At 37.5% G+C, this 26722-nt stretch overlaps 1 protein-coding gene and 1 long non-coding RNA gene across 13 annotated transcripts in view; one reads left to right on the top strand and one right to left on the bottom strand.

Annotated features, from left to right (window-relative positions):
* Positions 1–25378, bottom strand: LOC148127621 (uncharacterized). The gene is made up of 4 exons (XR_015743817.1): positions 25162–25378; positions 9751–9860; positions 7726–7835; positions 1–2875 (listed from the first exon to the last, which is right to left on the bottom strand). It is a non-coding gene; the product is annotated as an uncharacterized LOC148127621 (long non-coding RNA).
* Positions 1–26722, top strand: part of PSEN2 (presenilin 2) — a 46431-nt gene that overhangs the window by 1553 nt on the left and 18156 nt on the right. For 3 of the 12 annotated variants that reach the window (XM_026695654.2, XM_087934432.1, XM_087934439.1), the window contains exon 1: positions 25163–25313. The exons of 3 other annotated variants lie outside the window; for them this stretch is intronic. The gene's annotated coding sequence lies outside the window, so the exon portion shown is untranslated. Of the gene's footprint in view, positions 1–25162; positions 25766–26722 lie in introns of those variants that run through there. 6 more of the 12 variants (XM_087934424.1, XM_087934437.1, XM_087934442.1 and 3 more) reach the window with 3 other exon arrangements.

The following is a 26722-nucleotide window of genomic DNA, read 5'->3' on the forward strand; positions in this document are numbered from 1 at the left end:
TGGGGAAATATGTGTCATAAAGTCTATCCTGAATATCATGTGATTTACTGTTGTTTTTCTACAATGGATCTGCAATGACTAGTAAGCCGCTCTTTGCAGGATCAGAACCACATTAAGCACAGTTTAAGTTTTTGTTGAAACACTGCCTTTCTGTTGAAACTGTCTTTCAATTCCACATTTCCAGTGCAGTTTACATTAGCTGATAAGATCCAGGAAAACAGTTTGCATGAAAAAAGGCAATGCCAAAAACAATCAGACCTGACATTTTAAAAGCATCTAAATTAAAAAGTCTGGGGAATATACCGAGCAATATCGATCTGTCATAAATCAGCATCCTCCTGCTTGCTCTTGGACTGCAATCTGTAATGTGCAGTCTCTTCTGAATAACCATCTGGGTATTACCAATCCACTTTTTAGAGTCTGTTCACTCTATTGCTTCAAAAATGATAATGGTTGAAAGCAACACATTCGTTTTAAAGGCTGTGTGTATGCAATTGTAAGTAGAGCTGAACAGAGGAAAAGAAAAGATTGAAAATAATATTATTTATTAATCAAATTTATATGGTGACTCATCTTCTCCCAAAGGTGACTCTGGGCAGCACACAACAATAAATGAAATAGCCAATAAAAAGAAATTAAAATCTTACTATAAGAATAAGCACACAGAACAAAGCAATGGAGAAATTGAGGTGAAGTCAGTGTCCACTTATATAGAAAGGACGCTGTTGATTAGTAGTTAGAATAGAATCCAACATTAGTCACAGTCATGAAGGTCACAAATTATCATTTCATTTCTATTTTTTTTCGCTCAGCAAACTTACCTCATGAGTTTTTTATGAGAATAACAAATTGAACAGAGGAACCCTTAATCTCTTTAAAGGAAGGATATGCTAAAAATATAAGAATAAAATATTTACTTAACAGTTATCCTGTCTCTATTTCCATTTTGGGTTCTGTGTGCATGCACGCATGCCCTTTGATGTAAAGGCTCATTCACACAACAGACCCTGCATCATTAGAACTACCAGATCTGGACTGCAAAACTCGTAATGAACCCTGAATGGCGGAACAAAAATAAAGTAGTACAGTAAAAGTAGTCCTCAAATTACAACTGGTTGCTTAGCAACCATTCAAAGTTACACAGACCCACCTGCCCCAAAGGTACTTAAGATCCAATTCTGAAGTTCTGATGGCTGCCTATCCCCTCCCCCCCCTCACATGACTGCATGTCAGGCACTTAGTTTTACAATGTTTTTGCTGAAAACTAGCATTTACTTCTGGTTTTCGGCAAAAGCACACCTTATAGTAAACCATGGATTTGCTTTATGACTGCAGCATTTGCTTTACAACTGATGCAAAAAAAGTTATAAAATTGGGTCAGTCACTTGGGTGACCTGCTTTAAGACTACCATGACTTATGACATAATAGGCAGGCTCTGTTACTGTTGAAAGTCAAGGACTACTTGTACTATATACGTATAGTTCATGCCATTTAGTGGCCATTTGGAGTTTTGCAGCCATAATCTGAAAGCAATATGCATGATTAGCAGACAACAGATTATACTGGAAACATAAAAAAAGGAGATACAAGACGTGTTCAGTCTCTGCTTATTTGTAATTTCCATGGGATCCTCCTCGGTACAAGCCTTACACCCAGGGAATTTGCTTGTCTATATCTGTGGTTGAGCATTCTGTCCAAGAGTTATTTAGATGTACAAATGTTTTTTTTTGTTTTGAACCATGCATTCTTTATTTAGATGGTTGACTCTTAATATGACTTTTTTTTTATTTGTGTGGGACAGCACATCTAATCTTTATTATCCTAAAATATAGTGGATTTCACAGCTGAAAGTTGAAAACTTTGCTGTAGGTGAAATATTACAGGAAAAGAAATTTCAGCAGCTATTCTTTCTCCAAGGATGTTTTGTGCACGTGTAGCTGGTTGGAAATATAACAAAGAGCAAGTAGATAGCCTTGGAGAGTAAGAGTTTTCCATTGCTTTCCAGTATTTTAGTTGTTATCTGCTCTGGACTGTAGAGGCGAAGTAATTATATTATAAAATAACTAATTTTCAGAAGCATTTTAAAAAGCCAATATTGCATTTTACTAATACTAATCTAATCAGAATATAGCTGGAAGGGACCTTAAGTGGTCTTCTAGTCCACCCTCCTGCTCTAGCACAAGACCCTGTACCATTTCAGACAAATGGCTGCCCAGTCTCTTCTTAAAAGCCTCCAATGATGGAGTGCCCACAATTTCTGAAGTCAAGCCGTTCCACTAGGTAATTGTTCTCACTGTTAGGAAGTTTCTCCTTAGTTCCTCCAGGTTGCTTCCCTCCTTCATTAGTTTCTATCCAATGTTTTTATGTTGCCTTTTGGTGCTTTGGAAAGTAAAGTGACTCCCTCTTCTTTGCAGCAGCCCCTCAAACACAAATCTTTTCATAATACATTTTATAATACACATTATAATGTTTTGCCAGGATATTTTAAATAATAGCATAATGTATTATGTTGTTATTAATTTTGTATGTGTGTGTGTGTGTGTGTGTACGTACGTACATACATACATACATACATACATACATATCAGGTTAAAACCTGTTGCATATTTATTTATTTATAACATTTAGATTTGTTTCCTTCAATTAGCCAAAATAAAACATTATATCCAAGATAATAGTTTGCCATACGTAAATTAAACTAAATAAATAAATCAAGTTCATCACTATTACTGTGTAAGCCATATTGAACTTTCATCTTTAGAATTGCTATGCCATTGGTGCTAATTGCTGGGTGAAGAAAGAGAGAACTGATTGTTCCTGTCCTGCTTGTGAGTTTCCCATAGACATCTGGTATCCATTTTTGGAAACAGGATGCTGGAATTGAAAATTACATCAAAGCAATGCAAATTGATTTTTCATCCTGCAACAGGACTTCCCTTATTCTATCTTTCTCTGTACTTCCTGTATCTCATTCTCTAACCTCTAAACAGATTTGGGGAGAGCAAGGAAAAATTGGGTGGGTGTGGGGGCTGCTGGCTGATCTGCTCTATGATTGAACAAATCTGTTCTTGCGATCAAAGGAAAAGATGGCAGCTGTTTAGATTCACAATTAAGGAATGCTGAGGAAGTTTCCTTTGTTAGCACACTTTTTTTTCTTAAGATTGTGTTTGGACAAATAATTATTACAGTATAAAAAAGGGAGAGGAGGAGTCTACAATATATCCCAGAAAATCATTTTTTTCTTTTCCCTTCTTTAGTGCTTTTTTTTCTTTAGTACTTTTCTTCTCTCCTTCGGCTTTGTAGCACATAATATATGTTTATTTTGTGCTGTTGCTGAAATAATCCACAGCACCTTTTATGGATGACATGAACTGAAAATTACAGGAAACAGTATGAAAGTTGTCTGCAGCTTATTTTGTAAAAAATAATAAGGTATTGTGGGCTTGTGAGGGAAAGGAATCACTCTGTAACAAAACGGGATGGTGGAAACTTCATATACCCAAGATTTCAAACTGCATTGTGTATTATATATAAATGAATATAATTTGCCATATGTGGTGATGACTTAACAATACAATAAGTTTTTAATTTTATCAATGGGAAAGATCACTCTGAAATCATATGGGAAATATTAATAACTTTTTACATATGTTACTGCTAATTTTGTAAAGTTAAAAACAAAAAAAAATGAAAATACACTAACTGGTAGTGACAATTTATCTTTTTTTTCATAAACAAAGTCTAGCTCATAAATTTAAAAGCAATAGTTATGGAGAATCTCTCCGAAAAGGTGATATTTGGAAAGTTATTTTATTCCTTTTTATTATTTCTTATTCTATTAATTTCAGGCACTGATTGACTCCAAAGCGAGTTTGGTAGCTTACAATATAATAAACTACAAAGCGAGTTGGGTAGCTTACAATATAATAAACCACAATAACAAAATACAAAACAAAATCTGTCACTCTATGCAAAAACATAGACAAAACACATCTAACAAGAGGCTCCATCCATCTTAATCCAAGGTCTCCAGAGTAAACCACCAATTTGAAGCATTTTGAAATGCCAACACAGTACAGCCATAAGAATTTCAAGAGAGATCTCATTCCAGAGGGCAAGCACTATGACAGAGAAGGCATGTTTCCTGGGATGGCACTGTTTAATTAAAGGAATCCCAAGTGTGCTAACTGCCACCAGATACTGATCAGGCAGAAACCACAGGAGAAAGATGATCTCTCAAATCATTTGGCCTTATGCAATGTAAGGCTTTATAGGTCATAATCAGCATCTTGAATTCCATCTGGAAACATAGATGAGGTCAAGGAAAAGAGCCTTCTCTGCTGTTGCCTCTGCCCTATAGAACATCCTGCTCCTGGAGGTGAGATTTGCTCCCATTCTTTGGGTCCTTCTAGAAGAATGTGAAGATCTAGCTTTGCCAACTGGCATAGGGATTGAAGAGTGGCACACAACGGTGGGTTTGGCTGGTGATTTGAGGGTAGTCCTGTGTTTCTAATTTGTCTTTTAACTTTGTGCCTATTTTATTCTTCGAATTATATGCCTTTTATATGGTTTTATTGTTTGTATTTGTTAACTGCCCAGAATTACTTGGATACTAAGATGGGTAATGTTTATTTGATTAATAAAATAAATAAATACTGGCAACCAGTGCAGTTTTCACAGTAGGGCATTTAGTCATGCTGGCCACATGACCATGAGACATCTTCAGACAGCGCTGGCTCTTCGGCTTTGTAACGGAAATGAGCACTGTCCCCCAGAGCTGGAAACAACTAGCACGTAGGTGCGAGGGGAACCTTTACCTTTAAACTACCCCAAGTTACCTTTATGTGAATTAGATGGCTATATAAATTTGTTTAACAAACAAACAAACAAACAATAAAGCTAACTTATTAAACAAAAATCACAGAAGATGGCAACAACAGATGAGTTTTGTACTGTACTGCTGCCAGGAAAATTATGTGACAGTGTCCCTGTGGTCACCAGGAGTCAACATATGACTCAAAAGAGACTTTAACTTGATAGGAATAACAACGCAAGAATAATCAAGTCAGAGTAAGGAAAGGAAGAAAATATCACTTTAGCTAGTCAAGAATGTGATTTAGGATGAGAACACAGCATGATAAAAACTGTATAGCCTACTCAACTGTATGCTGTGGAGCAAATTTTCCATCTATCATTTCTCTTCTTGATGTGCCTGACAGCAATCCCAATATACACAAGATTACAAGTAAAGAGAAAAATAGAATTTGAAGAGAAGATCATCTTGGGTATATATTATGAAAAACTACACATTTTATCTACTTCAAAATATATGAGCTAGAAAAACATTCATGGAAACTGACTACCTATATTCATTTGCTGCAGCCGCTTTCCCCATTTTTAATAAATTGTTAAATTCCAAACTAGAATCCCCAATTTTTGGATAGTGCAATAAGCAGCAAGAGGATAGTGTGTGTGTGTGAGACATGATGTTTAATTTTAATATTTGTTAGGTTAGAGCAATGTTTCTCAACATTGGCAACTTTAAGCTGTGTGGACTTCTACTCCCAGAATTCCTCAGCCAATCATAGAAACATTGGATTAGATTGAGGAAAGGTTCCAAGAAGGAGTCATCACCTGGAGAACCATCTTACAATATTCTACTTCAGAACTTTCTAAACCAGTAGATTTTATCATATTCCTTGGCAACCCCACAATGCATTCCCCACTGCCTCCACATGAGATGGCAGCTGCAGAATCAACAATGGCTCTGTAGAGAATTCTGACTGCTTGTACGCAATAAACCAAGCCACCTTGTGGCTATGTCTAGATAATTATTAAATAATAGTTTCTGGATCACATCATGGGCCAAATTGTTTTTAGGGAACTTCAACCCTTTTTGGAAAGAATGCTTTGTCATGAAAAACATTGTTTCTGATTGTCTTTCAGACAGAAACAGCCCAACTTGTAAGAGAGATTCTTATACTAACAATAAGACTTGAAACCATTATGTAAGCAAAACATAAGGTCAAACTGCCTTGCCAGCTTGAAAAGATTGGTGTTGTCTTAACTGAAACCAAAAGCTGAGGTAGAAGAATTCCAAGGTTAGTGGCTTTTAATCGCTTATAAATAAGTTCAACTTCTAAATGCAAAATTACTTGTCAAATATTTGAAATAGCGCTTCAGCATTTCCTCTAATGCTTATTAAGCTGAGTCCAACAGAATTCTTTCTTGTTCTTTTCCAGCCATGTTTCTAGGCAAATCTTATAATCAGGAGTCACTGAGTTGAATGGCCATATAAAATTTCTTAAATAAATAATTCCTAGAGCCAGGGATAGAAGATTGAAACAGCCATAAAGATTAAAGTTTCAGTGACATGGTAGCAACTGTTCTTTATTTTTTTTCACTGAAGCTGAGGAAAATCCTGTCTACAAATAATGTTCACTGGATCCTGCAAAATACTTACTGGCCAAAAATGGCAGTTTAACCAGCAAACTGTTGCTAGATGTTATGGAACTCATTGGTTTACCCATGGTTAATTTCAGACTAGACTGTTTTGGTAAAATGAACATACTTTAAAAGAGACATGGTTAACAGGACATCCAGGGCTACACATATTCCAAAAGACCTCTGATGTTGTAAAAAAAAGATATTTTGGGGCGCATTATAGTCAGCATCTCTTTCCTGTGAGGCGAGAATATTTTATAAATTAAGCTGCTCTGTGCTGGCGTAGATGCTTTGTTTGTCAGAGACCTTTTGACTACTGCACCTTCTAATGATTGTTATGCTTTTACCTGTATATGGAAAATTTTCTAGGAGAACTACTGCTAGGATTTATACTTTTGAAACTAGTCACAGCTACACTAAATATTTGAAGTCCAACAAATGCATCCATACAAGCTAATATAGAACCTCACATGTACATACAAGTTTACAAATATAATTACTGTCTTTTTCTTTTTTTTTTTTTTGATGCACTGGGTCCCTAATATGTTCTCAGAAAGTTATTTCTTCATTCAGTGCTTTCTCTCTGTTGGATTACTAACAAAACAAAGCAAAACTGAGGCTACTATTGATACATTGGATAGGGTTGCTATCAGTTTTGTTTATACAGAATACAACCTAATAAATCACATTATTTTGAGATTGGGTAACGAGAAGTAGGGCATTTACATATTCTCAGAGCCAATGTTTGCTGGTTCTAGTGTTAGTCAGATAGACTATCAATTTTCTAATAATATAATTCTCTATGCAGTTTTATTTCTTACAAAGGATTAGAATTTCCAATAGGAGGGCTAATAATACTGCAATGAGATGAGCTATCAGAATAATATGGAATGACTATCCACTTGACCACATTCATTTATTTCTTTATAAGCGTTATCAAAATCAGTGTAACAGAAGGAAAATAGCTTCACTGCTTTGAGTTTGGATCTAACAAAGGATTCTGATACAAGTAAGTTCCAGCTATTTTTTCACAGAAGGATGATCAACATTTAAGGCTCTTATGGGCCAGATGACACTATCTTCTACCATCTCTGATGTCTAAACACCATGATAATTATTCAGATGTGTACTTAATGTAAACATCTGCATCATCACCTTCCTCTTGTCTTACATGGGTATTTAATTGTCACAGCCTTTCTAGGATTAAGCGCAACAAAGCAGCTCATACCTCCAGTTAACATTAATCAGAATTTGAAACTGTTATATATTTGCATACTTACCTATGATAGGTTGGTCCGTGGTGGCGGGAGATTTGAAGAGCCGTCATTGGCCACGAGCTGTAAGCAGCCGGCTATAAAAAAGGCTGCCACGGTTTCTCTGCACGTGGTTACTAGAAAGAAAATAAAAAGAGAAAAAGTCAAGTGGGTCTCGAGTCTCTTTTCCCACAATGCAACACTGGCGACGAAGGTGGGATAGTGAGACAAAGGAGCCCAGTTGCGCACGTGGCAATGAGGGCCGAGCGAGACGAAATGGCCGGGAACAACTCGCCACCTGCACCATTCAACTCAACAACCAAAGACTGGGAATCCTACATCAACCGATTCCTCATGTTCCTAGAAGGGAGCAATCTCCAAGGAGTATCCGAAAATAGGAAGAGAGCCGTCTTCCTCACCCACTGCGGTCCCACAGTATTCTAAATGGCAAAGGCATTGGCAGCACCCAAAGATGTAAAGACAATGGTGATTTTAAATTGGGTAGGTAAAGGGTGGCCAGAGACTGCAAGTGACGAGACTGTTAAACCATTTCGGAATAGACAAACGGAACTATCAATCTTAAAGGGATGTATACTATAGGGGGATAGGGTGGCCATATCGAACATATCAAGGAAACGAATACTTGAATTATTGCATGAGGGTCACCCAGGTATTGTCAGAATGAAGTCCCTGGCTAGGAGTTATGTATGGTGGCCAGGGATGGATAAAGATACAGGAGTATGGGTAGCAACTTGCAAACGATGCCAGGAATCTAGACCTACACCCCCTTCTGCACCTATACACAAAAGGGAAACACCTAGGGGACCATGGTCTAGAATACACATTGATTTTGCAGGACCAGCTAAAGGACACACATTCTTAATAGTGGTAGATGCTTACTCAAATTGGCTGGAGGTAAACATCATGCACTCAACCACAACAGAAGCTGTTATTAGACAACTAAGAAAACTTTTTATGACACATGGATTGCTGGATTTAGTTGTATCTGACAATGGACCACAATTCACGGCAATAACATTCGAAAGGTTCCTGGCAGAACAAGGGATAAGGCATGCACTAACAGCACCGGGACATCCGGCTACGAATGGATGGGCAGAACACATGGTCCATTATACTAAAGATGCACTACACAAATTGGGACCAGGGGATATACAGGAAAAAATAGACAAACTACTAAGTATACAACACATTACACCAAACACCACAACAAATAAAAGCCCAGCAGAATTATTAATGGGAGGGAAACTAAGATCAAACCTAGACAGGCTACACCCTACATATAGCCCAGAAAAGCCAGCAGACTCCTCCAGTAAGTGCTGCACATTCAAAACAGGGGACCTATCTATGCAAAAAACCTCACGGGGGAACCATTGTGGACAATAACCCAAATAACAGGACCCCGGTCATACAGGGTAGACACAGAGGACGGGAAGAGCTGGAGGAGACACATAGACCAAATCAGATCGAGGACCACACTGAGAAACACTAACCATCAGGAAGAGGAGGGGGGAGAACCTACACAAATAAAGGAATTGCTGCAAACATTAAACAAAAATAGCCAAACCAGAGAGGGGGAAACCCCTCAAACACAAACAAACGGGGAGGGGGAGACCCTCCACAAGTAAAAAAAGTGACAAAACAAACCCTAACAACAACACAACAACCAATACTAACATTAGTCCCACAAACACGTGCCTGAAACTATAGAAGAAGAAAACAACTTGGGGACAGACTTTGAAGAACCATCAGGAAGCCACTCCTGGTGGGAGCAGCCGAGCCGACTCAACCAGCCAGGAAAGGCCTGGCGGGAGTGGCATGGCCCACTCTACCTTCCAAAAGGCTCCACGAAAAAGAACAGGAGAAAGAGCAACCCTGTCTGAACAGTCCAGAGGCGAACTCACGACTGAATTGCACAGGTCCAGTCAGAACCATAAGAGCCCCGCCTACCTACGTGACTACGTAAGATAGGTGAGGCTCGGATTGGTTAGACTGGATCACATGGGGAGGTGTGTTATATATTTACATGCTTGCCTATGATAGGTTGGTCCATGGTGGCGGGAGATTTGAAGAGCCATCATTGTCCACGAGCTGCGAGCAGCCGGCTATAAAAAAGGCTGCTGCGGTTTCTCCGCACGCGGTTACTAGAAAGAAAATAAAAAGAGAAAAAGTCAACTCGAGTCTCTTTTCCCACAACAGAAACAACAGAAACCATAATTATTTGTAGGTTTTACTTTTCAGGTAGTGCTAACTTGAAATGATTATGGCATTTGCAGATTACTCTTAACCGCAAAAGAGCTGCCAACTGTAGCTAAAGAGGATGCTAAGTAATGAGGCAGCACGTTAGCCATTTGGAAAGGCTTCACATGTTGTGTCAGCATGTCTGATGACTTCCATCCCCCTGACAGAGTAGAGTTGTGAGCTCTTCAACCAAATACCTTGTCCAGAAACAGAGCTCACAGAATTGCACGGCTTAAATGATTTTACTATTTTGTTGTGTTATCACCTGAAAGAAATATCTGAAACTTACACAATTCAACAGCCCTCCTCTTCTCAATAAATATAAAAATGAATAATATACACCAAGGGTACTAATATACACCAAGGGTACACCAAGGGTGCAATAATATACACCAAGGTACTAGGATGTACATTGCTTCAGATAAAAAGGGAAAAGGAGATTTGAGCGACCCCAGGAATTGATTTAACATCTGCTTGCAATTCCTTAAATGAGCTGCATCTTTTTCTGGGATAGCACAACTATCCATTGGCCATACAATCTCATGACAAGACACACTACAAATGTACTGTCGTTACATTCATAAAATGACAGCTACACTCATTTTCAGAAAATGGCTGCAAAATAATTTTCTTTTGCAAGCAATTTTTTCCCTATCACCCTTCTGGCTCCCAGGATGGTCTACTGTCCCAACTTGAGTTTGGTGGGTTTTTCCTTTCCTTTTTTGGGGCTACTTCTGAAAATTGCTGGACTGCAGGTACTGTCAGCCTGGTGAGAAAGGTAGTACAGACAAGAAACTCATCCCAAAGTATTAGTTCTAACCTTATTGTAAGATTACATTAATAAAACCTTTCAAGTCTGAACGTACATCTTTCCCCTTTCAACTTTTTAGTCCTAAAAACAAGAAAGGGTTACTTCAAAAAAATTTGTCTGCAGACTCGACTGCTGCTTGTCTGACTGTCTTCAGTCTGCAGTCTTCCTTCTGTCTCCCAAGGTCATTTCCATAAATCACAAGTAAATCTACAGAAATCTAGGTAAATCTTTGCAAGATGTTTTTAAAGAGACATGCAAGATTTTTTGGTATGGCACTCAGTATGCCGCTACTGGTTAACTATTATGGCCAGTTTATGTCATATTCTTTCAATTTCAGTTTCAGACTTTGATACTTCATGATAGTCTCCAATTCTTTGTCATCTATTCTATTATCCCTTGGTATTGCTATATCAATTATGCATTTTCCTCTTTTCAACCACAGTTATATCTGATGTACTATGAGCCAAAACTATATCAGTCTCTTCAGAAATCTCAGAATATTTTAAGCTGCTCATTCACCTCCTTTTTCAACTCTAGCCTTACCAATTTTTCATTACACAATCATTTTTACAGATGTATAATCTATCAATAACACTATGATGATGTAATGCATAATGAATAGACATCAGTTTTCTTGTTTGTTGACCAAAATTGTCCAGTTCAGTTTGTGTCCAGTTAATAATTTCAGCATATCACAAGTACGGCACACACATATATCTTACATCTGATATAAATGTAAGGTTTTGAAAGAGGATTGCCTTTTAACAGATTTTGATCATTAGGATTTACATTAAATGAAAAATTCCCATCTGCTGCTTTGAGTTGTAATATAGAAATACCCCATAAATTAATAACATTAGTTATTCATATAGTTGATACATATAACATCCTTGACAACGTTGGACAAGGTTTTGAAGAACTGTTTGCTTTTTAATGAATCAGTCCCATGTGCATTTCCTTGTGCTTCCCAATAAAAACATTAAGAATTACTTCTGGAAAACATACAACTGATTGACGCCTGAAATGGGGCCCCGCTGTTCACTAGAATCATCAATTCCTGAGAGATGTAATGGAATGTAATAAATCTGTTGCTTTTTTTGTTGATTTTATTTACTTGGGAAACCAATCAGAACAACTTCTGTCTCAAAATGATATCTTGCCAAAAGATGTATTTTTGGCAGATCGACAAGCTGTGGCAATAGAGTTATACTGGCCAGGTTGGCTAGGAGTCCTAGAGCTATGATCCTAACACATCTGGATATCTCCAGAATAAGGGAGGCTGTTTTAAGCAAAGTCTGTAGAACACAAGCAGAAAAGAAGTCCTGTTCAGAAAAAGAACAGGCAGAATGTTAAAGACAGATTAGGGATTTGACTTTTTGGAAATTTTATTTGGGAAAAAATGTACATGACCAGCCAATTGTATGACATTTTCTTCTTTTCATTTCAAATATAATCCTCCCACATCTACCGTACAAGATCCAAAGTTAGGGTGAGCTTGCTAATCAAAAGTAGAGGAAATTATGACAGAAAACGAAGCACCAGCAGTGCAGTGTGGTCCTGGAAAGACCTCCAAGGAACATTATGTACCCTTCTCTTTCCAAACCTTTAATGGAAAAATGTCATAAAGGTGACATCTTTAGAAATGTCATGGGATGCACTGAATGTTCTGAACGCTTATTGTTAAAGACAAAAAAAAAAGCTTAAAATGAAATATTCTATATAACTGGAATGTTGCCTTGGAAAAATAGTCTTTTTCCAATCCATCCCCTTTCTCCCCTTGTATTTTATTAAATCTAAGCTTTATAAATCTAAGCTATAAATCTAAGAACAAAATGTAACTGCAATTTGTCCACTAAATGCAAAAACAGTAATTGCAGACATTAAAATGACTGACTCAAGTTGAATTTAATGTACTCCTGGTATAAGCACTGAAGTTTCACAAGACTTTTTAAGTTTGTATCAGTGCAGATGGGGTCCTCCTAAACTTGCCGCTCTCCAGATGGATTCAAATGATAGTTTTCACAATTGCCAACTAGAATGTTTGTGTTTGGAATAGCTAGTATTGGAATATTGAATTTCATAGTGTTCAAAAGGATTGGCAAAAGACTTTGCTGGTTCTTTGCTTTGTTTTTTCTTCAGAATCTTATCAGTAATTAGAAGAGTAGAGTAGAGTAGAGTAGAGTAGAGTAGAGTAGAGTAGAGTAGAGTAGAGTAGAGTAGAACAGAAGTAGAGTAGAACAGAACAGAACAGAATAGAATATTCTTTATTGGCCAAATATGACTGAACACATAAGGAATTTGTCTTCATGCAGACTCATTAAAACAGATGATCCTTATTTGTTTCAACTCTTATATTTAATAAATACATAAAGACATATCAGTTGAGTTCAGGCACTGCACAAAGCCTAATATATATAATGTTAGCAGATCACAGTGTATGAACACAGCCATTGTCACTATTATAATAAAGTCTTATGGTTTCATAACCTTGAAATAGACCTTTCTATTTCTAAAATAGATGTTTTCACAAGACAAACTAACCATAAAACTGTACACTTCCACATCTGCAGTGTTCCAAGAAGAATAGCAGTGAATTGTCTAGACACGGGTAAGTGTTCATGCTTAAGCCTATACCATGGTGATAAGGGGGAGTGGGAGAGTAAACCAGGCTCACTTACTGCATTCACGGACTCTGCTTCAGCAGCCTAACATACTCATTATTGTGGAGTTGGAATTAGGAAATCATTCCCAGTGTTAATGCTGGGTGAGGAAATATTTCCATTGTGATCTGAAGGTCCTCCTAGATTGCTGTCGATTGCCAGATAAACAACTGAAAGTTATAGCTGGGGGAATTTTTGCCCAGCTTCAGCTAACACTCCAATGATAGTTCTTCTTGGAAAATCTGGCAAGTTTTGGTTTGAACTACAGTTGCACACTTTTTATGGGGCTACCTTTGAAGACCACTCAGAAGCTGAAGTTCAAGAATGCAACAGCCCATCTACTGATGGGAGAAACTACCAATGCTACAAACTCCAGAATTGCTTGTCTCCAATAGAAGTCTAAGTACAATTCAAAGTGCTGGTTATAATTTATAGAGCATTTATGACTTGGCATCTAGATTTCTACAGGCCTGCCTACTTTAGGAGAAGCATCCCATCCAATGAATTCAGCCCTCAAATGAGATAAGAGAAGAGTGGGGGAAAGTGATTTTTTAATGTTATGTGCCTCTTGTATGGAACATCTTGATTCCTCTCTTGCTGTCAATTTAGTACAGCAGTATGCTGTTCCTTTGCAGGGCATTTGAGGGTGAATTATAAAGAAACTGCTCTCTTGCCAGGGTTGCTTAGATTGGGGTTTTTGTGGGAAGGAATTTTCATATGTGTTTTTACAGAATCTAAATGTTGTAAACCTCTGTGAGTCTGTATTCTGCAATAATCCGTTTTCACTCAGTTGTAATACTACAAGCTCATGGCTGGACAGCTATCAAAGGTTTCTTAATCACTGTTTAATCATAGTAAGAAAGGAAGCAATAAAACATACCAATCCAGGGACACTAACACAACCCTTAATTAAAACAGGCTCAAATAGCATCCACGCTCAATCCAGTTATTTTAAATACATTAAATTACTGCAAAGCTTCAATAAATTTCTAATCACCTACAAAAGAAAGCCAGACTTAGGAACGTTCTGTTCCACTATCTTTCGTATCATTGCTGTTCTTAGTCTGACTTTTTCAAAGTGACACAAGTTTATCATTAAAGGGAGAAAGAAAGATGAAATAATCTGTTACATTTAAAGAATGTTTAATTTCTTCCAGAGAAAGAGATGCTTCTATTAGCTAATTCAAAAGGGATGGTTGCCTAGTCCCGAATGCAGTTGCTTTGGTTACCGTTTTGCCGGGCAAAACAACAGTTATTCAGCCAGCAAGGAACACCCCATTCTACCCCACCCACTCACCCATTGCTTGTCTAATATCCTAAGAAGGAAGCAAAGGCAGATGTCTGCCTCCTGTTCAGACAGACTGTAACTGCACAGGTTGCTCTCCCTTTAGGAGCCAACTTGTTCTGCCAATAATATGTAATGTCTTGTCCTATCTATAAATGGCATGAACTTTGGCAGTTATAGCCATCTAATTCATTCTAGTAATTCATGCAGAATTACCAAAAGGGCTTATGCTGGTGATATTTATTTGTTTTCAGTCTTTATATATTTTCTTACAGTAGTTCCACAACTACCGGTCCTGGTTCTCGGCCAACCGGCCTGAGTCTGAGTTCACTTGTCATCAGATGTCCGTGAACTTCAACATCTAGCATAGTTTTTAACTGGCCTAAGTGGCAACTGATGTGGTATGGGTTTCGGTATGTATGTCTCACCATATTGTTTGAGGGAGAGACGCTCTTCATCTGGCTTCTCTGATGAAATGTATCCAGCTCATACAAGTGAACACAGAAGACCCCACATCTTATTAGATAAGCAAATTTCCACATTCATGCAATGATTACTATACATTGATGTCTTTACATCACTCTTCCTTAACCTGGTGCTCTCTAGATGTATTGTATTTGAATTTCTAACATCCCTAGCCAGCACCAGATTAGAGAAGACTGGTATAACCAGCTTAAGATGATGCACATTGAAGATCAATATATCTGGACAGCACTTAGCGCTACAGAAAATGGTTGTATGCCAGAATGATGACATTAAACTACCTAGAACCGGTTTATTGCCTCTACTCTGAGATTGTGGACAAGCTTCTCTGAGGGAGACAATTCAAAAACAGTTAACCACTGATCAGTGCTGTGAACACCTCTCCCTGATGCTTGATTCTTTTTAGTTTCAGCGGTCAAAAAGTCAGAATGAGGATTTACATACGTACTATACTAGCAAATAGCTGACCCTAATTCAAATTAATTTCCATTGGTTAGACGTGTTTGTTTTGTTTCTAACTTTCCATCTGAAGTTGTGTGCCCTTACATAGTGAATGCTTGTCCTTGTAAAAACACAACATAAATGTGATGTTATTGTAATTGCTCGTCGAAGCTCAAATGCCAAGTCTTGGGACCTCTGCCGTTACTGCACATTGCCTATGGAAATCTTAGCAGCACAATGGCCATGGCTGGCAGTAATCCCTGTAGCAGGAAATAGATTTCTCTTACACTCAATGGGAAGATTCATTATTCAACCCACTCCAGACAGCAGGGGGCATTTCATTCAAGAAGGAAAAGCAGACCCAGAAAGTATAGCACTTTCTTTAACCTCCATCTCTACTTTCATTAAAATGTATACAAAAAAAATATATGCCAATTTTCACCTGTTTCGGATAACTTACTACAAATACTATCACTTAGGTTACAATTGTTATTCTAAGCCATCATATAGTTTATATGATTTGTGACACAGCATGTTCCATGCTCCCAGTCAATTGTTCATTCTACTCATAGTTAAGTCAGTCCTGATTTACTATAATATGCAAACTAATCTGATTTAATAAATTCAGGCCTGCAGGTTTCATCTGCCCTGTTTGAAATGGCAGAACTACAGTGAAATAAAATAATGCTTCATTTGTTAATCAAAACAGCCATATAAAACGTTACAATAAATTAAGAAAGTCTTTTTTCCCCAAGCTAAACTAGATCAGGGTCTGAATCTAAGTATCAACACAGTTCTATTGCTAGAGGTGGATTCTTCTGCTTCCTTAAACTTTCCAGGATTTTAGATGACGAAGGGATGACGGGAACATTAGATTCTTTATTTTATGGCTTCTATGACAAAGTACCTAATAAAATAGTTAATGGATACTAAAGTTGGGAAAAAAAAAACCTCTGGATCGTCATGATATAATTATGTAGATGCTAAGTATCTTTTAATTAGTCTCTCTCTTTTTATTTTACCTGTTTTACTGAGTTTAGATTCCCATTGACTCTAGGGAGCTTACAGCTTAAAAAGGAAGAATAATATAGAAACATTTTTATAATTGAGTAGGAAAAATTAAAGGTTTAGATTGGAAAGATGTAAATGCAGAAAAAGATCTAAATAGCTTAGTAGATCACAAGCTGAACATGAGGAAACAGTGTGATGCATTTACATCACATGCTATACTGACTCAAAAGAAGTACACTGTCAAAATCAAGAGAGGTCAACATGCCTCTCTCTTCTGCCTCAGCTAATAAATTATTTCAGGGTATTATTTGAAGGGCAGCTTTATCCATACCTTTCCCAGAGTGATTCCAGTTACAATGGTTCTTTTGTAGTTATGTGGGATGGTGATTCCAACTGCTGTTGGAATCAATTTTAGGCAGTTGTTGGTGTGTTAGCATTAGTGAAATACATCTCTTGTTTATGAGGGCCCATGCTCAAGATCCAGCCTCAAAGGCAGTTAGCATCTCCCTGACATTGGGCAGATCGTCATTGGTATATGTTAGTAGAGAGAACTCTTGGAATAGTTGGGAAGTAATTAGCATAATACCTTCACAATTAGGTAAGAGGCTGTGATTCTTGCTTGAATATTTTCCATGCTATGGCTCTAGGACAGGGTTGTCAAACTCTCAACCCGCGGGCCGGATGTGTCACATACTGGCCATGCCTATGCCTGGTTAAGCGAAGGGGGGAAAAGTCCTGATACTTAACATGCCACTGCCATGATGACATGAGTTTGACACCCCTGCTCTAGGAGTAGAGGCTTTGTATACTTGCTATTAGTGTATGGCAGAGCCTCAAGAAAACTACATATCCTGGAGCTAAATCTGTACTTCAGAAAGATGTTGAGTAGGAAATAGTGACTCTAACTGGGAACCATTCTTCGTGGCTTTATCTTGCCCATGTAAAGGTGAGAGGTATGGTTGAAGCCCTTCTTGTTATTTGTTGTTATTCATGGATTTCTGATGGGCCTCATGCACCCTTTCATTGGTAAGAAATTTTAGGTGAAAGGTATTCATTACAACTCTTCCATGTTTCCCCATATTTCTTGTGTCATGGGTAGAAAGGGAGTCCTACAATCAGGATATTCCATGAGAAGAATGGGCATCCCAATCCTGGGATAAGAGATTTGAGTGGGGAACCTCTGTATTTTGTTGTCTTCTCTACCCAGGACTGGATAATGTGGGGCACTGATAATGGGGTGAAAGAGTTCTGTGTGGATCAGGAATGATCCTGGCACTGAAACTAGAGTTTCTCAGGGGTCTTCTCTGGGTAACTTCCTTCTGCTACCTGGAACTGGATGATAAGGATGGCTGACTGCTTGCTTCCTGTCTTGAGGGAACCAGCCTTATTTATTTTATTTTTATTTTATTTTATTTTATTTGTCAATTGTTTACAAGATAATAAGTATAAGTGTATACATAGTTATGAATACATGAAATGGGTACATATAAGAAAAATAAAAGAAACAATAGGACAGGGACGGTAGGCACGTTGGTGCGCTTATGCACGCCCCCTACAGACCTCTTAGGAAAGGGGTGAGGTCAATAGTAGACAGTCTAAGGTTAAAGTTGAAGGTCTGGAAGAGATCCTTGGAGAGGAGTCTTGCCCAGTCATTTGGAAATTGTTTGAACTTTTTGGGCCTGAGGAAGTGAACATGTTCCTTGGGACTGAGCTCAGCCACCTGAGATCTGTGTTTTCCCTGGCTTTTTAAAGTAGCCCGGTGGGTATTGTTTTCCCAAACAGCATACAAATTAGGTATTCCAAATAATGCATTTGATGCATCACTGATACAAATTAGCATGTGAATCTGCTATTTGTCTAGTACTTCAAGGATCCAAAGAATTGTATTCAGTTGTGTGAGTAGGAAGACAAAAGAATGTGTTTAAAATAACACATATAGTTTGGATTACAATTTCCATCTTCCTTAACATGATTGTTAGGATGGATGAAATTCAAATCCAAAGCAAGTTACAGAGAACATAGTGTGGCCTAGTTTTAGGAGGAAACCTTGTCAAAGGAGCAAAGTCCCAAAGAAGAGACCTTGTCCTCTTCTATGGTAAGCATGAGAAGTTAGAGGTAAGCATTTCCCCCTGCAAACTGGCAATTTGTTTGCTTGTTTCTAAGGCCAAGATATTACTATCATACTGCAATTAAATCAACTTTCACACTGCAGAAGTCTCTTTCTTAATATAAAAGATCATTTCTAAGCCCTTTGAATTTTTCAGGAAATGGTTTTTATCATAAAACAGTTCAATGCAAAGCATTACATAAGGGGTGGGGGAGAAGAAACAACCAAATTATTCAGCTTTGTTCAGATCCAATTTCTGTACCACCAACTCCCCGTAAATTAATCTGAACAGACGTGCAGTATCAGCAGGAAGCTATCAAGAAAGCAAATCCACATCCATAAAGAGAGAACACCATGTTTTAAATAATCTGTCATTTATAAGGTCTGCTGGGATACTCTGGTGCCATTAGTAACAATTCTCCTGTTAAGATGAAAACACACCATTTTCCAAACAATTTCTGGACAATTCAGTCAGGCAGTAATATTCTATTTTTAAACAGCACAACTCAAACTTGTATACTCCTGATGTCCCATTTTGCACTAAAAGACAATTATACAGAAGGCTTTCACCCCCTAGTGTTACATTCTTAGGATTCCATTTATGGGGGCAGGAAACAACAACAGACTACTTAGTTACAGATCTGTCATCTGAAAACTTGTCAGCTTCCTAATATTTTAAGTTGGAATTACAGTTTCCAGTCAGATGCTTGACCTGCTGGTAAGGAATTCTTAAAATTAGAACCCCAAAATATCTGAGAGCAACAGGCTAAGAAAGGCTGGACAAGGTATTTCTTTGTTATTTGAATATCTAAAATCTCAATTTTTTTCTGGGGAAAGTAGATTCAAATACAGTTCAGATATTAATACCATAACCTTATTGCTACAATAAGTGGGGAGAGAAAGAGAAAGGAATGATTATTCTGTTGTAAAATAATTTTATTGAAGTTGTTAATAAACCTAGTAAAAGCCAATACAAATTAAATAGCCACGGTGGCACAGTGATTAGAGTGCAGTATTGCAGGCTACTTCTGCTGATTGCTGGCTGCCTCAGTTTGGTAGTTCAAATCTCACCAAGCACAAGGCTGACTCAGCCTTCCATCCTTCCAAGGTGGGTAAAATGAGGGCCCAAATTCTTGGGGGCAATATGCTGATTCTGGAAACTACTTAGAGAGGGCTTTAAAGCACTGTGAAGCAGTAGATAAATCTAAGTGCTATTGCTATTGCTCAATAGAACAGAAAAAAGTAAAAAAAGAATAGAAAAAGGGGCAACAAAGACAATAAGCAGCATCACATGGAGCATAAGCTAATATGATGTTTTGCCCTTCTTAAAAGTATATATAAAACAATTCTTTCTTTAGATTTTATAGAACATATAATAAAATATTAGTTTTATCTATATACACTTCAGAAATAATCCTCTTTTCAGTCCATGCAAAAAATCCATTAGGAGTTACCAGAAATATCAAACAAATAATTTATCCCTGATCAAATAGTCCAATATAGTCCTTCTTTGTATGCTTCTCTATCTTAACCTTTACATTATTTTAATAGCATCACAGGATTTGATCTTTCATCAATTTTTGATGTTCAAGAGTGGTCTTCAAGGCTTTCGGTAGTGTACTTCGTAAATCCCATAAAGAGGCATTGGCCAGAATTACCAATTACTGGTACTTATCACAGCTGTTCCATGTTGAGATCCTTTTTTTGATATGTCTTTTGTATTCTCATTTTGACAATCTCAATTATGCTACCTACTATGCCTTCAAACTCTATAATGTCTGTCAGGTAAAGGTTTTTTTCATCAATTTTGTAAATATTTATCCATTGAAATATGTATTCTTTCTGAGATATTAGTTTATATATCATAAATATTAATATCACAGTCCAGTTGAAAACTTTTTTAGGGTAAGCAAAAATCATAGTCAGCTTCTGCCTGGTTCTTTAGTTCCCCTCCAGTGTCTATTTGCAACTTCCATGCCTCAGTTCTTCATTCGCGTTTAGTTCTGTTTGAGTCATATCACACAAGTATGTTACTTAATTATACACTTATATACTATGGCAAAATATTCCAAATTTATCTGGTCTCTACATCTATTAAAACTTAATTGAATTGTTTTGTCAATTATTACAGTATTTTAAAGACTTAAATTACTGTTTAATTTTTTTAAAATCAAAAGAAAGCAAAACTCACCAGGTGTTACATTAAGCTCATTGTTTTCAAGATCTTTAATATCCATAAAGTAATTAAACTGAACTTTTCCAAATGTGACCCCAAAGAGTGTTCAGCTGGCTTTTTAGTGAGAAAACTGGTTCAATGCCGAAATCACAAGGTTTATTTTTAATCTTAATTTAAAAACAGGAGTTACCAGTTAGAAAACACAAAGAATGCTTCTTCTATAAAAATCGAATCTGGTTCTACTGATTTCATTACAACTTACTGCAAGCTGTACAAGACTGTAGCCTTAACTGGATGTAGGTTCCACCAGGTGTTATACATGTTCAAGTTTATACTTAGTTTATCTCCTTTAATATATATGTTTTAATATTTATTCCAAGGCATATTGTTTTGTTTCATGGAAATTCTACTTGGTTTCAGAAAGGCATCCCTCCCTATCTATCATACTTCAACCTCCTCAATAGGGTCTCGATGCCATTTTATAAAAATATAAGTGCTCTTATATATTGGAACAGAGAACCCTTAAATTCAGCATGTTGGTGCTACGGGGAATATATGGCAAATAGATTATGAATAACCAGTGTAGGGTACTGGTTAAGGCCAAAGTAGTTACTAGGTATACAGTACACTTTGGAGTATGATTTAACAAGCTTTTGCCTATGCCTGTTCAAGTCACATGGATGTGCACCACAGTTGGATCACTCTTCCTATTCTGTCTCGGTAAACAATTATAAATAAAAAATAAAGAAGTAATGAGAAGTGAAAATGGCTTTCTTGGAAGTAAAACTCAGAATTCAAGAATTATTAAAACTAAGCAAGCTCATCCTTGCCATATGGTTTTCAATTTGATGATTATTTCCAAAGAAAATAAGCTTTCTAAAGTTGCAGGGTTCTGTCTTGTACCAAGCACACAGTTGGGTTAGATGACTTCTGAGCTTCTTCCAACTGAATGATTCACATGACTTTATGTGTTCCTGCCCAAATTCAATGCAAAGAAAATAATTTTATTCGTGGAGAGAAGGAAGACACACAATTAATTTACAAATCAGAGGTGGTCATGACACTGCAAACTTTGAGAAGCCCTGGCTTAAGATACTGGACCATATCCAGGAACTGTCAAATTCGAGTCCATTCTCAACCTTTAGGCTAGCCACTATCGTAACTCAATCCATCCTTCACAAAGAGGAAGAAGGACAATATACACTGCCTTTAGCTCTCTGAGGCCAGGCAGGCAATAAATGTAACAAATATATGAAAGAGTTATTGTATATATTAGGATTGTGCAGACCTTCAGATTCAAGGGCAACAGGCATGTCTGCAACTCTTTAAAGCTTTGAATTTTCCTAGCTTGTACAGCTATTACTCAGATGATAAAATTTTCTCCAACCATTAATCAGAAATGTTTTTTTATTAAAAAGCTGCAATAGATTCCCACTTTTAAACATATCACTTCAAAGATTATCTATTACAAAGATTATCTACTTCAAAGATTATCTACTACAATAGAAAAGCAGATAAGGAAGTAATATGCCAACTGTTTTTGCTAGAAGTATTATAGAGAAATGTGCATTCCATTCACTGAGGCCAATAATCTACATTTTCCCTGAACTCAGAACTGCTTCAACAAAGAGTTTGATATCCAACAGTTTAATAAAATGTAACATACTAGTGTACTATTCAGTGTTCCCATGTGCCACATATAATATCTTCCAAAATACTTCATTGCAAGTTCCTTTTATTCTTTTTTCCAACAATTGCTCGGTGTTCCATGGCTAATGAATACTCTTTGTCCTTAATGTGATAGGACTTTGTAAGAGGGGAATACTATATATTTTAAAAGTTCCTTCCAAAAAGCATTATAATACCAATTATACTTAATATAAACCACCAATACAAGCATTCATATCAAATAACATTGAAATTTAGCACACAATACAATCAAATCCTCAGCTAATTAAACAAAAAGAAAAATTACTGAGAATAAATTGGTCTTTAGGCCTGTATAAAAGCCTAGAAATAGAAAACTTGCTGATACCACTAAAGATGGTTTTAATGAGAAGGCACATTAATATAATCATAGACCAAGGTTTTGATATCAATCTTAGTTAATTGCAAACCAATAACTATCTTTTGCTTAGCCACAATTTCTTGAACACTTCTCAATTCGATTCACAATCTTAAACAATAGACTGCAAGCCATAATTCATGGTTTACAGATCATAGTAACTGATACAGCAGACTAAGCTAAAGCCAAATGATCTTTTTTGTTTAGCTTGGTCCAATCTGTGATGCTCATCTAACTATATAGCAGAATTTTATAGATTGGTGAAGAAGTTCAGAAGCAAGCCACTTGGAATCTGAGTAGCTATTTATTTCCCACTTTTAGTACTTTTATAAATAACTCAAGATAGTGAACATACCTAATATTCCTTCCTTGTCCTATTTTCCCCACAATAATAAACCTGTGAAGCAGGTTGGGCTGAGAGAGAAACTGGCACAAAGTCACTCATCTGGCCTAAAGTGGGATTAGAACTGAGTCACCTGGTTTCTAGTCTGGCTCTCTAATAAAAAGGGAAATATAAGCAGAAACTACAGGTATTCCTTGATCATAATTTAGCTCAATTTTTTTGTTGCTAAACAAAACAGTTGTTGAATGTTGTCCATTTTATGACAGTTGTTAAGTGAATCACTGCAGTTGTTAAATTAGTAACATGTCTGTTAAGATTAGCAACATGGTTGTTAAGAGAATGTGGCTTCCCCATTGACTTTGCTTGTCAGAAAGTTGCAAAATCACATGATCCTGGGACACTACAACTATCATAAATACATGTCAGTTGCCAAACATCCAAATTTTGATCATGTAACCCAGGGCTGTCAAAATTGTGGCCCATGGGCTGGATGTGTCATGCGCTGGCCATGCCCACACCCAGTTTAGCAAAGGGGGAAAAAGTTCCGATAAATCACGCCGTGATGACATGAGTTTGACATGCCTGATGTAACCATGAGAATGCTGCAACGGTCCTAAGTGTCCAAAATGGCTATAACACCCTTTTAGTGCAATTGTAACTTCATATGGTCACTGAATAGTTTGTAAGTCAAGGATTACCTATATGTATGCATAGAAGCTATGCAGATTTTAAAAAAGTAAACATATAGCAAAGGCAAAACACACTCCTGTACTTGCCACCAGATCCTCATTCCTGCCTTGACATTTCCTGCTCTGCAAATGAAGTTGTTAAGATGTTAAGTCAAATATTCTGGATTCACGTCAACAGTATATTCTCCCAAGATACTCAGCAATACAAATCAGAATCACTAGAAACAGTAATTAAGTTTCCTCTAGGGTCAGATGTTTAACATATGGTAGCTTGCAAACATTTAAGCATCAGTTAAAAATAGAAAAAGTTCTAAGCTGCCATATTTTTTTTTCCTGAAAAAAACAAAAGCAAAAATTGCACAGCTGAAAATATTTCATTTTAGGGCAGATAAAGAACTGAAATCAAATATCCATTTTATCATCAGTTAAAAACTTTTGCTGTAACTGAGTATATTTGGTATGAAAAAGAGTAGGGATAACTTTCTTCAACAACGTGTAATTTTTTTCAGGGTTTAGGATTTGGCTGAAACATAATATTGATATATGCTGCCTGGAATCAAAATCACACAAGCTGAATAACTATGTAACTTTTTTTATTTTGGACTGTTAATGAACATCTCTGCCAAATAAGGTAATATCACAAGAAACCCTCTACCGATTTCCTTCCTTTCCTTTCAGTATTCAGCTCAGCCATACAATATTTCATATATTAGTAACTCCATATTTGCACACTGCATTAGTCATATTTAATGGTACCCTAGTATCAGATGAGTTTAACAAAGCAAATATGACAGATAATTACACAAAATCTCAAAAGTACACACGTAGTAACAAGCTACTGTTTTAAGAACCGCAAAAGGGGAATATCGCAATTCTTCCAGCTTTTTAAGTACTGCAGCAAAAAAAAAAAAAAGGATTTTCCTCCATCGCAGCAAAACCTCCAAGCCGCTGATCCTCCCGGCTTGATTTAATCCCGGTCTCCCTTTCTGCTTCTGCTTGAGAGCGCTCGTTCTCCATTGGCAAATTGCTCCTCCGGCCGTTCTTCTTCATTGGATGAGGAATTGCTTAAAGGAGGCGTTTTCCTGAGTGACAGCCGGCTGGAGCAATAATACGCTGTGCTCATCAAAACTCACCCTTCCGAAATAGGTCGTGCTGAAACTAATGAAGGGCGTCAAGTTGTCGCGGTTTCCGTAGGGAGAAATTGGTAAGCAACGAGCCCCAACAATCCGGGATTTGCATGCCAGCGGAATCGCTCCCGGGCAGCGAACAGCGTTGAAGCACTCAGGTGAGAGATGCCTAGGAGCGGCTGCCGGGCGCGCGCTTCGTTAGAAAAGCAGCCCGGCCTGTTTCGTAGGCATCTACTTCCTGGGCCGGTTTCTGGGAGACCTTGGCTTGGGACGTTTTGCATTTCGGCACCTTGCCTGAATCAGTGCAAAGTTGCCGCCTCTCGGGCGCATGCGGTACGATCTCGGTAGGAAAGGGTCTTCGTTCAGGAAGATGGCTCCTCCTGCGAGCATCCTTAATGGGGGCCTGCCTTAGGAAGTAGATGAGATCTTATAAGGCTGCAAGCCCTCGGAAGTGACAGTAGCTGAAGTCTCGGACTGGAAGCAATTCTCACTGTTAGTAAAGAGAAACTTGCTAACAGAACAATTAACCAGCTTGCCTTCAGAAGTTGTGGGTGCGTCATCACTGGAGGCTTTTAAGAAGAGACTGGACAACCGCCACTTGTCTGAAATGGTATGAGGTCTCTGCTTGAGCAGGGGGTTGGACTAGAAGGCCTCTTAAGGTCCCTCCCAGCTCTTCTGAACTGAATTGAATGGACTGCTTTCAAAGTAAATATATGGGGGATATGTAGTCAGATCCCCTCTTTTGCTCAAAGTGACCCCGGCAGCCATTCTGGTGCCTTAAAACCTCCTTCTTTTCCTCCGCCTCCAGTGAATAACTGCCCAATTAGCAGTTTTAATGTTAAAAGGGCAGTTAAAACTTCTTCAGTTTGTTTCCCTTGGTGTATGGCTGAAGAAGCAGGAAGTGGGTAGGGAAAAGCTTATTTAGCCAGATCAAATATCTAGATGTGCTTTATTGGGGGAAATGGTGGGTTTTCATTCAGGGAAATGTGGAAAAAAAAGCTTAATTGCTGTTGCCCTGCAGAATTTTCAGTGATGTTTCCTGTATATACTTTCCCAAGATAGATCTGTTACATTCTGTTACATGTGCAATATATGTTCACATATTCTTTCCAAGAGATGCCATCTCTGTAAAGAATTTGTATTGTGTGAAACAATTATCAAATACAATTAGTTTTGCAAGAAATTAGTCTGGTTGAAAATAAAGGTTATGAGGCTCATCATTTAGTATTCATTGTAATTGCGTGATTGGGAATTCTGGCAGCTGAAGTCCATACAATATATCTTAAAGTTGCTAAGTTTGAAAAAACATTGCTATAACTGATATAGGCAGGCCTCCTCTCTTCCAGGACCATTCTGGTTTCAGTAGTATGGGTGTCTGGGTCCTTCAAACCTCTAACCCTTGACTCAATAGATACCTGAGCTGATCCCAAACTTGCAGAACTGACTTTAAAAGAGGAATTACACCAACTAACAAATGAGAAGCCCTGGAAATAAGAAAGACTATGGCACTATGGAATCATTCCCATGTGGTTGGTCAATTGAGTTATGGTAAAACATAGGTGCAGTG

Source organism: Pseudonaja textilis, chromosome 1 (genome assembly GCF_049901715.1).
Source record: "Pseudonaja textilis isolate UNSWEBS1 chromosome 1, rPseTex1.2, whole genome shotgun sequence".
Taxonomy (NCBI): domain Eukaryota; kingdom Metazoa; phylum Chordata; class Lepidosauria; order Squamata; family Elapidae; genus Pseudonaja; species Pseudonaja textilis.